General features: G+C 35.5%; 1 protein-coding gene across 2 annotated transcripts in view; it reads left to right on the plus strand.

Annotated features, from left to right (window-relative positions):
* LOC123875648 (probable beta-hexosaminidase fdl) overlaps window positions 1-13,684 on the plus strand; it is an 86,750-nt gene that overhangs the window by 20,664 nt on the left and 52,402 nt on the right. Inside the window, exon 2 of one of the 2 annotated variants that reach the window (XM_045921599.1) lies at window positions 11,466-11,517. The exons of the other annotated variant lie outside the window; for it this stretch is intronic. The gene's annotated coding sequence lies outside the window, so the exon portion shown is untranslated. The remainder of the gene's footprint in view (window positions 1-11,465; window positions 11,518-13,684) is intronic. 2 annotated transcript variants of the gene reach the window in all.

Raw genomic sequence — 13,684 nt, forward strand, 5'->3', positions numbered from 1 at the left:
TTAGCTACACGTGTAATGCACCTAGGTATGAAGTCGGGCGAGCTTCACTCTTGGATTTCTAATTTTGTTTTAATATGCTCGCTCGACTTCAAACCTAGGTGCATTACACGTGTAGCTAAACAAAAGTTATTTTTCACTTTTTAGTGTTTGTCGTTTTTGAAGTCGGTTTTATTTTTTTCAAAACAAAGTTAGTTATAATTAGGCTACAAAACAAAGGCTAGTTATAGTGTTTTTTTTTGATACTCAATTATTAATAAACAAGCATTTTTTGTCTAATGTTGATATTCAGAATTTTAATATTGTTCCAATTTTGAACTTTGTGTAATTTTTATCTCATTTTTGAGCATTACCATAATAAAAACAATTTCATATTTTGTTGCTATTTTAAGTGCGTTGGTCTTGTAGTAGTATGAATAATATTGTTAAAAATCTTTACTTCTCCCCAGGCACCAACGTACAAAGTTATGTTACTTACTAAGCAAGGACAACTTTTTATATTTACTTTTTAATCTACTTAGACTCTTTAGAAAATATTTCTAAAGAGTACAATTTTAAAGTCAAAATTATATTAATTAAAGGGTGATTGAATGTATCATGATAACAAACAACTTTCCCAAAGGAACATGGGTGAAAAAAGGAAAATATAATCACCGACCCATACAAAATACACGATCAGTTGATCGACTTATTATGGGAAGGCGAAGGTTTTTTTTTCGACCCATGTTCATTGTTCATACACTTTTCTATAGGCGACTAAGTAAAAGTCACCCTATGTAAAATAGGTTCTTAGATAAAGTTATTGTTGTACTTTCAGATAACATTTTGAAAAGTTTATTTTATTTTAATGTATAAAGACAAATAATTGGTCTCAATACCTAAGACTGATTAGAATTATAAATAAGCAGTTAAATAAAATTTTGATCAGCAATAAATTGTAAGGTTTTATTTATATATCCAACACATAAAAGTATAACCTATCCAACCTTTTTTTTTTTTAAATTTGACTGCAAAAAGTTTATCAGGATCAGGAACACGAAAGTTTGAGAGTCACTGTAATTTGAGATTTGGTCTAATGGGGTAAGATCGGACGTCCGAAACAAAAAAAAAACAAAAGTACTGTTCCAGGTGACTTTATTAGAATATAAAAAAATCCAAAGATAATCTTGTAGGACGTATAAGAACGGATATTCTCTTTCTATGAACCCTGTGTTCTAAGCCACAATGGCGATTTTAGAAGGTAGTCCGATCTTTACCCATGAATGTCCGATTTTTCCCAAGGCTTTAAAATTTTATTCATATTTTAAACACCCAGTAAACAGTAGTTGTTTCATTTATAACTAGATGAAAAACATTCTATCTGTAGCTTATTTATTAACAATCAATTTTCACTATAATTCATTGTGATAACTATTGTAACTTTCGTGTAAAATAAATTTGGCCAACATCTTCCGAATACAACGAAAAACCGTCCGAACTTACCCCAACGCACCTTACAGGTTGTAATCCGAACGCTAGCAAAAATGAAGACAGGTATAGTACTGATGATTTTACTGATATGATATCATAAAAAGTCTGTATTTTTAAAAGTTCACAATATATTGCAAATAAAACATCTGACTAACGCTAGAGGTCAACGAACGTTCCGAAAATAGGTTCCTCGAAGTCAATGCTGCGTCGTAGGTGGAGCGTTGGCCCGAGTTTTACACGCTATACAATGCGGGTTTGAAAAATACTTAATCACTAATACTACAAGATAAGGCAAATGGTTATTGGCGTTGGATTGTGTTAAGGTAGTATAATAATAACGCTAAGATTTTGCTAGCGTTCTGATTGTAACCCTTTGTATCTTGTGGTTTACATTTACTTTTTTGCCGACATGCAAATACCCTAATTTCTCCGTAGTTTTTAGCATAGGTACACGTATTTTTTTAACGCTCAATGTTGTGATATTTTCATGAAACCAAAATTTTAATATCATGCGACACAAATTCACTAATTTCATGACACAAATATTTGTCTGTTTTCAAATTTAATAAAGTTGTCATGCAATTTTCAGTAGAATCTAAAAGGGTGACTAAAAATTGTGGTTGGCTCCGAACGAAACTGGTGGAATTTGCATCAAAGTTAATTCTCGTCTGACATGTGCTAATGAGATTCGTCGCTGGACATTTGTTTCTGCGATATAATAGAAATTAAACCGCGAAATATGTTTTAAGTGTTTAAAAACAATATTATAATCAACCATGTCCTGCCATTTTCAGTATAACTTTTTGCAGGTATATATGTGGGTGGGATAAAGGTAAGAGCCCACCTTATATACTAAAAATGTGAATGTGTTATACACTTTCAGACTTTTGTGATATTATGTTCTCAGTAAATGATCACAACGCACTGAAATCTACGCCAGCGAGTTCACAGACAAATGTGGACAATGTATATGGTTCTGTATATTAATCTTTAGTCCCCTGTGGCATGTGGTCAAACGGCATTGCAAAACGGATCAGAATATTATGTCTCCACAAACATTGAATGCATTATAATAATAAATAGCCAAATGTTTGGTTCGTCCGATAAGAAATTTTGGCGCTGCGAAAATGTATTGAATATTAATACTTTCGTAACAAAATAGGTAGAAATGCATTGTTTTTTGTTTTTAATTAAAATACGTAATTTTACTGGCATTCTTCCGGCTTCTCAAATCCGGATATAATGAAACAGTTAGTAATTATGGAGCTTTTGAGTACCGAAGTTGATCAAAATATCGACAGTTATTTTCTGTGAATATAAATATAACTAGCAGTTTTACGTCCCAGCAGCAATATGCGACAATATCGAGTTGTAGAATTAAAATTTTACGATAACACAATCTGCCGATGATTCTTGCTACATTTAATAGCTCGTTCACACAGGCTGCGTAAGCGTAGACCATTGCGTTATAATGTATGGAACTGTATGAAACATGGCATACCGCTTGCGTGGCGTGAACGTTCACGTAGACGTAATGCGTGCAGTTACGTATACGGGTTCACGCGCGTCACTACGCACGCTTAACGTGTTCATGCTGCATACGCATTTTTTTTTTAATTATATAGACTAGCGCTTGGCTGCACTCAGACCTGCTAGCAAGTGATGAGTGCGCTTGCCTAGAAGTTGCCTATTCACTCTTGAATTGGTGTGAATCGGCCTTAAAATGTACCACGCAGCTCTGTGGCATGCCAGAATGTCGCACTATGTTATTCTGGCGTGAATGTATAGAGAATCATAAACTCATAAGTCTAAAGTCAGTCATGATTAGATATTATTCACTCAAAGATCACGTCTACGAATTCGCTTGAATATTGAAATGACTCCTACTCTTTTTTTAAAATCTTTTATTTACAGGCTTTTACAGAAACGTAAAAAAATCCATCACTTGTGAAATAATATTATCATTGTCAGTATTTTATTTAATGGATTTTGCAAACATCTCTTGCATATTAATAAAATGAAAGTCACATTTTCTGGAGTAGTTGTTCTAGAATCTAGAATAGCATAGAATAGTACGGCAGCTTTTGACCTTGACTGAATTTTCATTGTTAACTTGATCACACTAGGCACTTCGCACTGTTTCATTTTATTGAACTTATATGAAGTGGAAATGCCACGGACATATCAGGTCCTCAAAAACTTTAACAGTATTTCAAGTACGAAAATTATTGAAAACAGGTCAAGTTAAGTTAAATATACATAAACATTATATTTTGAGCTAAAATTACTATAGCTACAAGTAAGTATTTGAAACGTATCGTTTCAAACTCTAAGGTCGTTCAAGCTAATAAAGTCCCAAATTTCTGGTTGTCTGTGGTACCCAAACGCTGTTTTTTGGCTTGTTGTATGGGTAAGTTGAAAAAAAAAATTGCAATAGGTAGGTAGCTACTTGCTGCGATAAAATATGTTTGTATATTCAGCCGATAATGTCTAAATAAAAAATTGCAGCTAGACTGCTGAAATTTTGCTTGGCTCGTGTGTCTGTGAAAAAGTACAAAAACAGATTTTTAAAATCTATTTAGGAATTTCAAACTATTATCCTACCTTCAATCTACGAGTACAAAAAACTCTGTCGAGATACTTTTACGTTCGTAAATAATAAGTTCCTATTCTCAGTTTTCAGCGATCCATCAATGAAGCCTGTCTAATCCATCCTAATTATAGTAGACGGTATAGTGGACGATTTTCAACAAATAATTGCTCGAACCCATATAAGGGTTCCCTTGTACCTACGGAACCCTAAAAACAAAAAAAAAAACATGAAGCGATTATGTTACTTGCTTTTGTTATTTTCATACTTATTGATGCAAGTTATCAAGTATTATAGTACACCGATGGTTTTCTTTCTTTCTGTCTAGTATTTAGCATTGTATTAAAAAATGCGGATCTTGCGCTTCCCAAAGGTCTAGCAGCTATGTGCGATCAACTTAAACCAAACTTATGAAGTAGTTTAAACACTTGGTTAGATTCGAGAATATTTGAAGCACTTCGTAGGCAGGTTCGTCGGGCCTCCATTAAATACTAAACGTTCTGCGTCATGATTATTCAAATAAGACCCAAATGTAACTTAAGTATGTTAAATTACTCTTGAGATAAATTATTATCAAAGCGACTACAAAAGGAACATAATTTTCAATTTGCATAAACGATGGCAAACCCCGCCCACGACTTGGTCCGCGTGGATACTGATAAAAACCAGTATCCTGTCCGTCTGTCCATCCTTGCGTCCGTCCGTCGTCTGTCAAGAACCTACCTATAGGGTACTTCCCATTTACCTAGGCACAAGTAAAGGAATAAATCCGAAAACCATGAATTCGTGGTTTTCGAATTTTTTCCTTTACTTGCGCTATAAGACCTACCTAACTGCCAAATTTCAGGATTCTAGGCCAACGGGAAGTAGGTACTCTATAGGTTTTCTTGACAGACAAGACACATGGACACACAGACAGACAGACAACAAATTGGTCCTATAAGGATTCCGTTTTTCCTTTTGAGGTACGGAACCCTAAAAATAACTTCATTTTGTATGGCACACCTTATCTAGCGTAATTGTATGTCTATATTTGTGATCTCCATCATTAGTTGAGTCATTCATCAGATTTTAAATTAATTAAGCTGTAATCTAAACGGACTTTTGGTAGATACGTACCTTATTACAAACAGGAAGGAAAGCAAGTCGCGCGAAAGTTTACCCGATTAATTAACTAATATCTGGATTGAAACTTCTAATGTATGAGGTTGAGAGGGATAGAATAATTACCTATTAGTTTGTACTGATTTCAGGTTTGAATTTACATTTACTTATCGAAATTCGACAAATGTTATAACCTATAGTCCGTTTTTAGGTTTCCGTGTGCCGAAGTGTGCCAACGGAACCCTATTATCACCCGCTGTCCGTCCGTCCGTTCGTTAGAGATGCCTGCCTAGGATCGAACCCGCCTCGAACAGGAGACCGCCATCTTAACTCACCTCTTACCCAAACACTAAATAGCAATTTATAACCCAAAAAGCACCCGTTCCCGACAATCAAATTGGGAGAGGGTGAAGATGGCATATTTTATTATATTTGAGCAGCCATATTTGCGATCAGAGCGCCGGATATTAAGCGCCGATTGCAATAAGTGGGTTTATGACGTTTGCATAAATAAAATGACGGATGACGAAGTAGATTTACAAGGCCGCATTACAGCGGCGTCACTTCGCGTCAAAATATCTCTACCAGACCCTAACTTGTCCCCTGACGTTATGTTGGCACCATTGCCATACAATAACCCCCTAAGTTCTAAGATGCCGCGTATATAAACCGATCAGGCGTATGGGTTTAATGAAACTGCTATACCCCTTCTAAGTTAGCCCGCTTCCATCTTAGACTGCATCATCGCTTACCATCAGGTGAGAATGCAGTCAAGGGTTAACTTGTATCAGAATAAAGTCCACTGGGACCACAATTCGATTGTGTGATAAGAAAACGAATTATTATACTACCAAAATAAGAAAGTCATTTAACCTTAGTCGCAAACCATAGAAATTGTATGTGGAATTTAATGATACTGCGAAAGATAATGAATGAAACAGTTTTAACGACATTTTTAAAGACCATAAACCTGTTAACGATTGCGTTCCTCCTTAAGTGGCCACGTGCTCTAAATACAAAGGGAAGATTCTGAATGTGGTCATATTATTTTAATTTTCTTACTTGAATAAATGTCACAGGGTATTCAAATGATCGCAGACTTATGACTTATGTTATGAGTTATGACAGACTGAACTATATTCGGAAATGTTATTCAAAATTCTAGAATGGCCACCTCGCACTGGAAAGAGCAGCGATGTCAGACCCCCACTAAGTGGACATATGACATCAAACGAATCGCTTATGGAAATCCCTAGGTACAAAAGACCTATGTCTGTAAGATACTGGGCCCTTCCCGGTTCCCGTAAAACATTTTTTGCGTCTTCATTCTGAGGATCAGCATAAGTCTTTGTCTATTGCAGATAAAGGCTTGTTCACAACGCAATGTAAAATATATTCTTAAAAATTATTTGGGGGTGAAATGACTTCCAAGTAGGATGGTATATTCATCATCATATTCATCAAGTCAAGTCGGCAGCCCACTATTAAGGACGGGGCTCTCTCAGAAAGAGAAGAGCTTAGATCATAGTCCACCACACTGACCAAATGCGAATTGGTACTAGCATACTTTACACACCTTTGAAAACATTATGGAGAACTCTCAGGCATGCAAGTTTCCTCACGATGTTTTCGTTCTTAACTGCTTAGAACGCACATTCATATCACTGATTCACTGCTATTAATAAAATACTTGTGTTAGGTTTTTGCAAAACCCTTAGGGAGAGAGATATATTAAAATTATCTAGACATCAATTTAATTATGTAAGGTTTTTAAAAAACCCTTAGGGAGAGATATTAAAATTATCTAGACATCAATGGAATATAATAATTAATTTAATAAACTCGTTTCCTACTGAGTAGCAAAGGAGACCTACCTATTATAAATCCTCCATTTCAATCAGTTGTATAGAAATGCAAAGCTTTCTCTCCGTAGGTACCTATTACTACCTACTGAACGAGCTCGTCTCCACTTGTCCTATTGAGGCGGTGCAATACTTATCAAAGTACTTATCGTACAGTATTATTGAATTTATTCAATGTAGGGCAGAATGAGGTGAATAAAGGTTATGAATAAACTTCATAGTCGCTGGTCGTTCCTCCCTATGTTAGGGGCACGCATAAAAACTTTCCGCTTTTATAAAATAACGAAGGTCTTGCCCTCACGGACTGTCAGCTCAACATGTTAGTATCATTTCAGTTTTGTATTTGTGTACAATTCGATGAACACCATTGTCTGTCTGTCGATTAAACACCATTGTCTGTCTGCCAATTAAATACTAGTAAAATAGGCAAAATATGACAGTGACCTTAGTTCTCCTGCGATTCTCCCCATTTCGGATCTTATCCCTCAGGGAAACTCCTAACATAGCCCTCTCCATAGCTGGGTGAGCGATTTTGAGTTTGTGGACGAGGCCGTTTGGGCCCTTCCACAATAGGTACTTGCGGCTTGCGGTGCGACGCGACGTTGTATCGCAAGAACAACGTTGCAGCTAAGTGTCATTTGCCACGATGCATTGTAGATACACGTCATACCAGTATCGATAAAATAAATATATCAATCATCACACTAATATCACACTTCACACTTATATTATAAAGGGTGAAAGTTTATGAGTGTGTGTGTATGTTTGTTACTCCTTCACGCAAAAACTACTAGACGGATTTGCCTGAAATTTGGAATGGAGATAGATTTATCCCGGAAAATCAAAGAGTTCCCACGGATTTCAAAAACCTAAATCCACGCGGGCGAAGTCGCAGGCATCGGCTAGTATCTTCATAAATTATATTATGATCTTAAGACTATGCACCAACCTTATACGTACTTCAGGTACTTCTTAAGCGGGATAATTAAATAAGATGTTTTTTGCTTAGGAACTGAGCTTTGTTGTGCCACCAAACCCTTTTTGTGGGCAGCTAAACTGGATTTGGGGTAAGGGTACTGGACTTAGGGTTTCTTGCTTACTGAAAATCTTGCATTCATACCTTACATACATCTTGCAATCTCTACCACAGTTACAGAGACATAATGTACCGTATATATGTTTCTTTACTATTGTAGAGGTTTCTGTGCAAGATTTTCCGTAAACATATCAGTGAAAAAAGTTTTTCTATACAAAATACAAAATTTTACAGGAGAGGTGATCAAAAATACACACACCCTTTAAAACCAAAAAAAATGACGTCAGAAATGAAAATCCTAAAAAAATACATAGCGGATTTTGCATCCGCCGTGACGGTATATAAAATGCCGGTAACATATTATATACTATTGTATTTATTTATCTATTAACAGGGCTCTCTCCGTCACTCGCTTCCAATTTCAATTTCATTTGAATATTAAGCAACCAAAATCCATGAAATTTTGCAGACATATTCTAGAAACCATAGACATACAATTTTCGCTTCGCTCAAAGACTGACAAAGCGTTGGAGCGAGAGGTAGTCAGATTAGACCCACTGCCGCAAACGAAAGCGAGATAGCGAAACAAGATGCCAATAAGTCATTGTTTACGTGAAAAACGGGCCGTAAGAGTTCAGCCTGTTCCAAGTCGAGGTGATTTTTTGCATTTACTAAATAATTTTACGATTAAAACGTAAAATCTATGTCTTGCCACCATGGTGTCTTGTTCAGTGAGCGAATGTGACGTTACAAGACGTTATAATCCGCGTAAATACACGTTTCACAGGTAATTACTGATTATTTATACTAATTGTTTATAATCATTATTTCATCATTTGTTGTTTGAAAATTAGGCAAAATAGCTATTGGAAGCTTAGATGATAGGTTTCCCTTAAGACTTATCATCAAATTACATTGCTAAATGAAGAATTTTTGGATATTTTGTGTAAAATTTAAAAACGTTTGTTTACGATAGGGATTGACAAAGTAATGACGTCACAAGTATCGATAGTCGATAATCGTGTCTACCGGTAGGTTTGATGTGATAGGTTTCATGTGATGTATGTAAAATACAATATAAAACACTAGGTACTTTCCAATAAAAGAAAAGAACGAAATAAATATTTTCACTAATTTTTATTTTATTTAGCGTGACTTAGATTTCATATACAGGGTTAAGGGTAACCCGTACATTACTGTATTTAAGTGCTTATCGGGGAGGTCATTAGCTATGAATTGAGCGCCATATATACTATTTATTTTTATTAACTTGTCACTTAGACATTATATCAGAGTGTTATTGTAATTAATCAAATTAAATTTACTTGCACCCTTTAAAAAAATAAAGGTGGAAAACCAACAAATTCCGGTAATTTATATGAAAATCCCAAAAATTGCTCTATTTCTCAAAAAAGATTTTTTTAAAACGTCTTTTAATAGTTTTCTATCGAAATATCAATAAAAAATGTTATAAGGGGTTAAAATAACTATAAGTATCTCAGAATTCATTAATAAATTATTTATATAAAATATTTAAGTCATTTCATTAATAAATAATAATCTGTTACCTAGCTTTAGCTTTGTTAAGTTATTTGTGTATTTGAAATGTATTTGATTTTTTAAGATTATAAGATGCTTTTTACTTCACTTCGTTAAACTAACTCATTAGTGTCCTATGATTTCGCCAGTAAGACTATCGATAATACAAATGCTAAAGTCAGGACAACTCTATTTCACGCACACATTTACGTTTCATTTTTTGTAACACCGTTAATCTGTCACTGTTGGTCTTGTAAGTCTTTGCTAGAAACTAATATCTGTGTCTGCGGTGTTTTAAATTTTTCAAAAAATGTGTAGTTTTAAAATTACAGGGGCTCAAAGATTTGTATGTAAATTTTTAAGACCGCGTAACTTTGAAACCGAATATTTTAACAGAAATCTGGAAAACCACAGACATAGATATTAGTTTCTAGAATATGTCTGCAAAATTTCATGGACTTTGGTTGCTTAATATTCAAATGAAATTGGAACTACGTTTGTATGAAGCGAGTGACGGAGAGACCCCTCTTAAACAGGGTATAATTTCGCGTCGACCTTTGTTTAAAGTTCAGTTTGTACGCTACGGAACTAGGGTAACTGTTGAGACTGAGACGTCTATTAACTTTATAGTCACAGAGACTTCGACGAACTCGTAAGATTTTATTGCCTCGTGTTGGTGATAGTGAAAAGCGCAACGCATACCTGCGGAGTCGTTGTAAACATCGTAAACGTTTGCACCCTTATATAATCGAAATTCCTAAACTTGTACGAAGCGACAGACAGACAGATAGACAGACAGACAACAAAGTGATCCTATAAGGGTTCCGTTTTTCTTTCTTCATTTTGAGGTACGGAACCCTAAAAAAGGGTAAAGTGGACTACGAGAGTAATATATACGCGTGTTTGTGTTCTATGGGCATCACACTAATTTCTAAATTAAAGAAATTCAAGCTGAGTTTACGATGTTGTCAATGCTGCGCCTCGACTCCACTCCACTCCGTAGGTATACGTTGGATCTAATACTAAGTTTGAGAAGAACTGTGTTATACCTTTAATTTGCTTTTTTTAATGATGATTGAGTCCGTTTACTACTTGCCTTGGGGGCTTGGCTTCTTGCCTTGACGTAACAAGTAACAACGCTTAATTCCATGAGAGACTCAGCACACTTGTTTTTCAACAACATCTGATAGTAACTAATAAATTCTACAGCCAATTTTAGACTTGCTTTTAAACAAGTTTAAAAAATCTATTTTTTATTTTATCTTATTCAGATATGTACCTACAAGTATTAAAAGTATGCTCATAAAAAAGCATATTATACAATCGAAGATTCATGCTTTTTTTACAAGTAAACTAAAAAGTTAATTGTGATTGATTTAATCTAATTTTGCGATTAATATAGGTTAATCTAAATAAATTAATTGCAAAGTACAATCAAACATTAATCGCAACTAATATCAATTGCAATTAAATTAATGCAATTAATTTTTTAATCAACTAACGAGTTGATTGAATTTTTAATTGATTGATGCCCAACTATGGCGCGGGTAGATTGCTTTTGACGATTCAAAAGTACTTGTAAAAGTCTAATTGAATAAAAATATTTTGAATTTGAAGAAACTAGTTGCAGCAGCAGTCCTGCGTCACTTCGAAAGAACACCAGAATACATTATTATTATTCAAGAAGTGTGAGGTGTAAACTGAGGTTAAACCTTGAATTTACCGAATAAATCCTGACAAAAGATTCAATTTCTTTAAAAAAACCGACCAAGTGCGAGTCAGACTCGCGCACCGAGGGTTCCGTACTCGGGTGTCGCAAGATACTTACATTAGATACAAGGTTATTAAACGACTCATCTTGTTTCAGATTGAGTCTATGTGAATCGAGGCGTAATGTGACACGTCACACGTATGAAATAGTAAGTATCCTTTACTGCAATCATAACTGGGAACATTGTCGTTTCGAAAGCCTTCCCTCACTTGCTGGGATCGTGAGCTGCGTCGAAATGACGTTCATTACGTGAACTAGGTACTTTACTTTCCAGGATAGGACATTTTGTATAAGTGCGAGGAGTTAGTAGGCACTCGTAAATAAAAAAACGGCCAAGTGCGAGTCACCGCGCACCGAGGGTTCCGTGCTCGGGTATTTTTTAGGGTTCCGTACCTCAAAAGGAAAAACGGAACCCTTGTAGAATCGCTTTGTTGTCTGTCTGTATGTTAGTCTGTTTGTCTGTCCGTCTGCCCGTCTGTCGTGTCTGTCAAGAAAACCTATGGGGTAAGTACTTCCCGTTGACGTAGAATCATGAAATTTGGTAGGTAGGTAGGTCTTATAGCACAAGTAAAGGAAAAAATCCGATAACCGTGAATTTGTGACACACACAAGCTAGAATATAATAAAATAATTAACAATGTACAATATTATACCAGTAAAAGGTAATTAATAAAAATGTATTATTTAAAACCTCGTTCTCTGCGCAAAAAATACACATCCGGAATGCCTGAATTGAAAAAGTTCGAAAGAGGTCCACAGATATTTTACAAAAAGTTTTTTCATTCCCGGTTTTAAAATCATTGGAACCTCGGGGGCTGGTAAATGACATATTGAAGGTATGTTCTTTGTTTGGAAAATATTCGACCGGGTGCCGTGCCATCCAGGTTTCGTATTGTACGTACAGCAAAGGTCAAAAATACAAAAGTGCGACGGTAACTGCATACTACCACACTGAAAGCGCGCGTACTCGTGTACGATTTGTAAGACAAGGAAATGTAGCTCTTGTATCAACGAAACTCGCATTGGAGCCGCGCTCCTGCTATCATCGTCGTACGTTGCTTTTTGCTTTGTATTGTTCCATATATTATCATAAATAGAACACGAATACGCGCGTGTTCATTGTAACTGTGTATTTTACATCACGAAAAATCAAGAGTTCCCACAGGATTTATAAAAACCCGGAATAAGTCGCGACTCGCGAGCATTAGCCAATATTAAAAATTCCCAGCTAGAATTTCATGCTAACTCAATATTCCTCTCTGTATGTAGACAGACAAACAATTATCATATCAATCAATTAGCTTGTTGCTGATCAATCATTTACTCTGATGGGCTAATCGCAGTTTCCAAAATAATACTGTAACTGAAACCAGGCCAGCTATTTGGTAGACAAATAACTACATTGTTATACAAATAAAGACAAAGAAGATATGTCAAAACATGGCTAAAGGAATATGACTATAGTGTTGAGAAATTCTTTGTCAAACGATTAATTAAACTAATATAAAAAATAAGTAAAAACCACTTTTTAGGGTCCCGTTGGCACTCTACGGGTAGGGAACCCTCCATGATCGTATTTCACGGAACACAGTAAATTGACTGTAATGTCTGCACTCGACAAATATTAAAGTAATTCACAAAACCGCGTCGCCGTGGTTTGGAATTTCTGAAAATAAATTCTATTGAAATGGTCCTCTAAACTCTATGTAAATATCACTAGCCTTCTCGAGCTATGCACCTACACATAGTTGTTAGATAAAAGAGATTCTGAGAATTTCTAGTACGTTCAGGCAGTGGTGTGCAGCTCAAAGAGGCATAATAGCACTGGTTATCCTAGTTGTAATAAATCAATGCTTATTTTTTATTAGGTATGACCTGCAAGAAAATAAATTCATATGTAAATGAATACCCTGGCTTCTGATCTGATCATGTAGAGTTCCGAACATAGCTCTCTTCATCTCTTCATGAGGAATTCTGAGCTTTCATATATCAAATCCATCGTAGACGTAGCGAGTACCATTGCGTTGTAATATTGTACGGAATTGTATGAAACATGGCACACCGCTTGCGTAAAGCGTGGACGTATGCGTAACCCGGTTTGTTAGGGGTTTACGCGCGTCACTACGCACGTGTCACGTGTACGCAATTGGTGTGAATCGGCCTTTATTTGCATTTCATTCAAATCAAAGTTTATATTTAATTAAGTGCCTGATATGAACTGGCTCTCGAGGCCTTTCCTGTGAATTGGATTTAGTTTTTGAAGCCCACAGAGTAGATCATTTTATTCCATTCAAATTAATTCATTTTCCAGCAGA

This window comes from Maniola jurtina, chromosome 20 (assembly GCF_905333055.1).
Source record: "Maniola jurtina chromosome 20, ilManJurt1.1, whole genome shotgun sequence".
NCBI lineage: Eukaryota > Metazoa > Arthropoda > Insecta > Lepidoptera > Nymphalidae > Maniola > Maniola jurtina.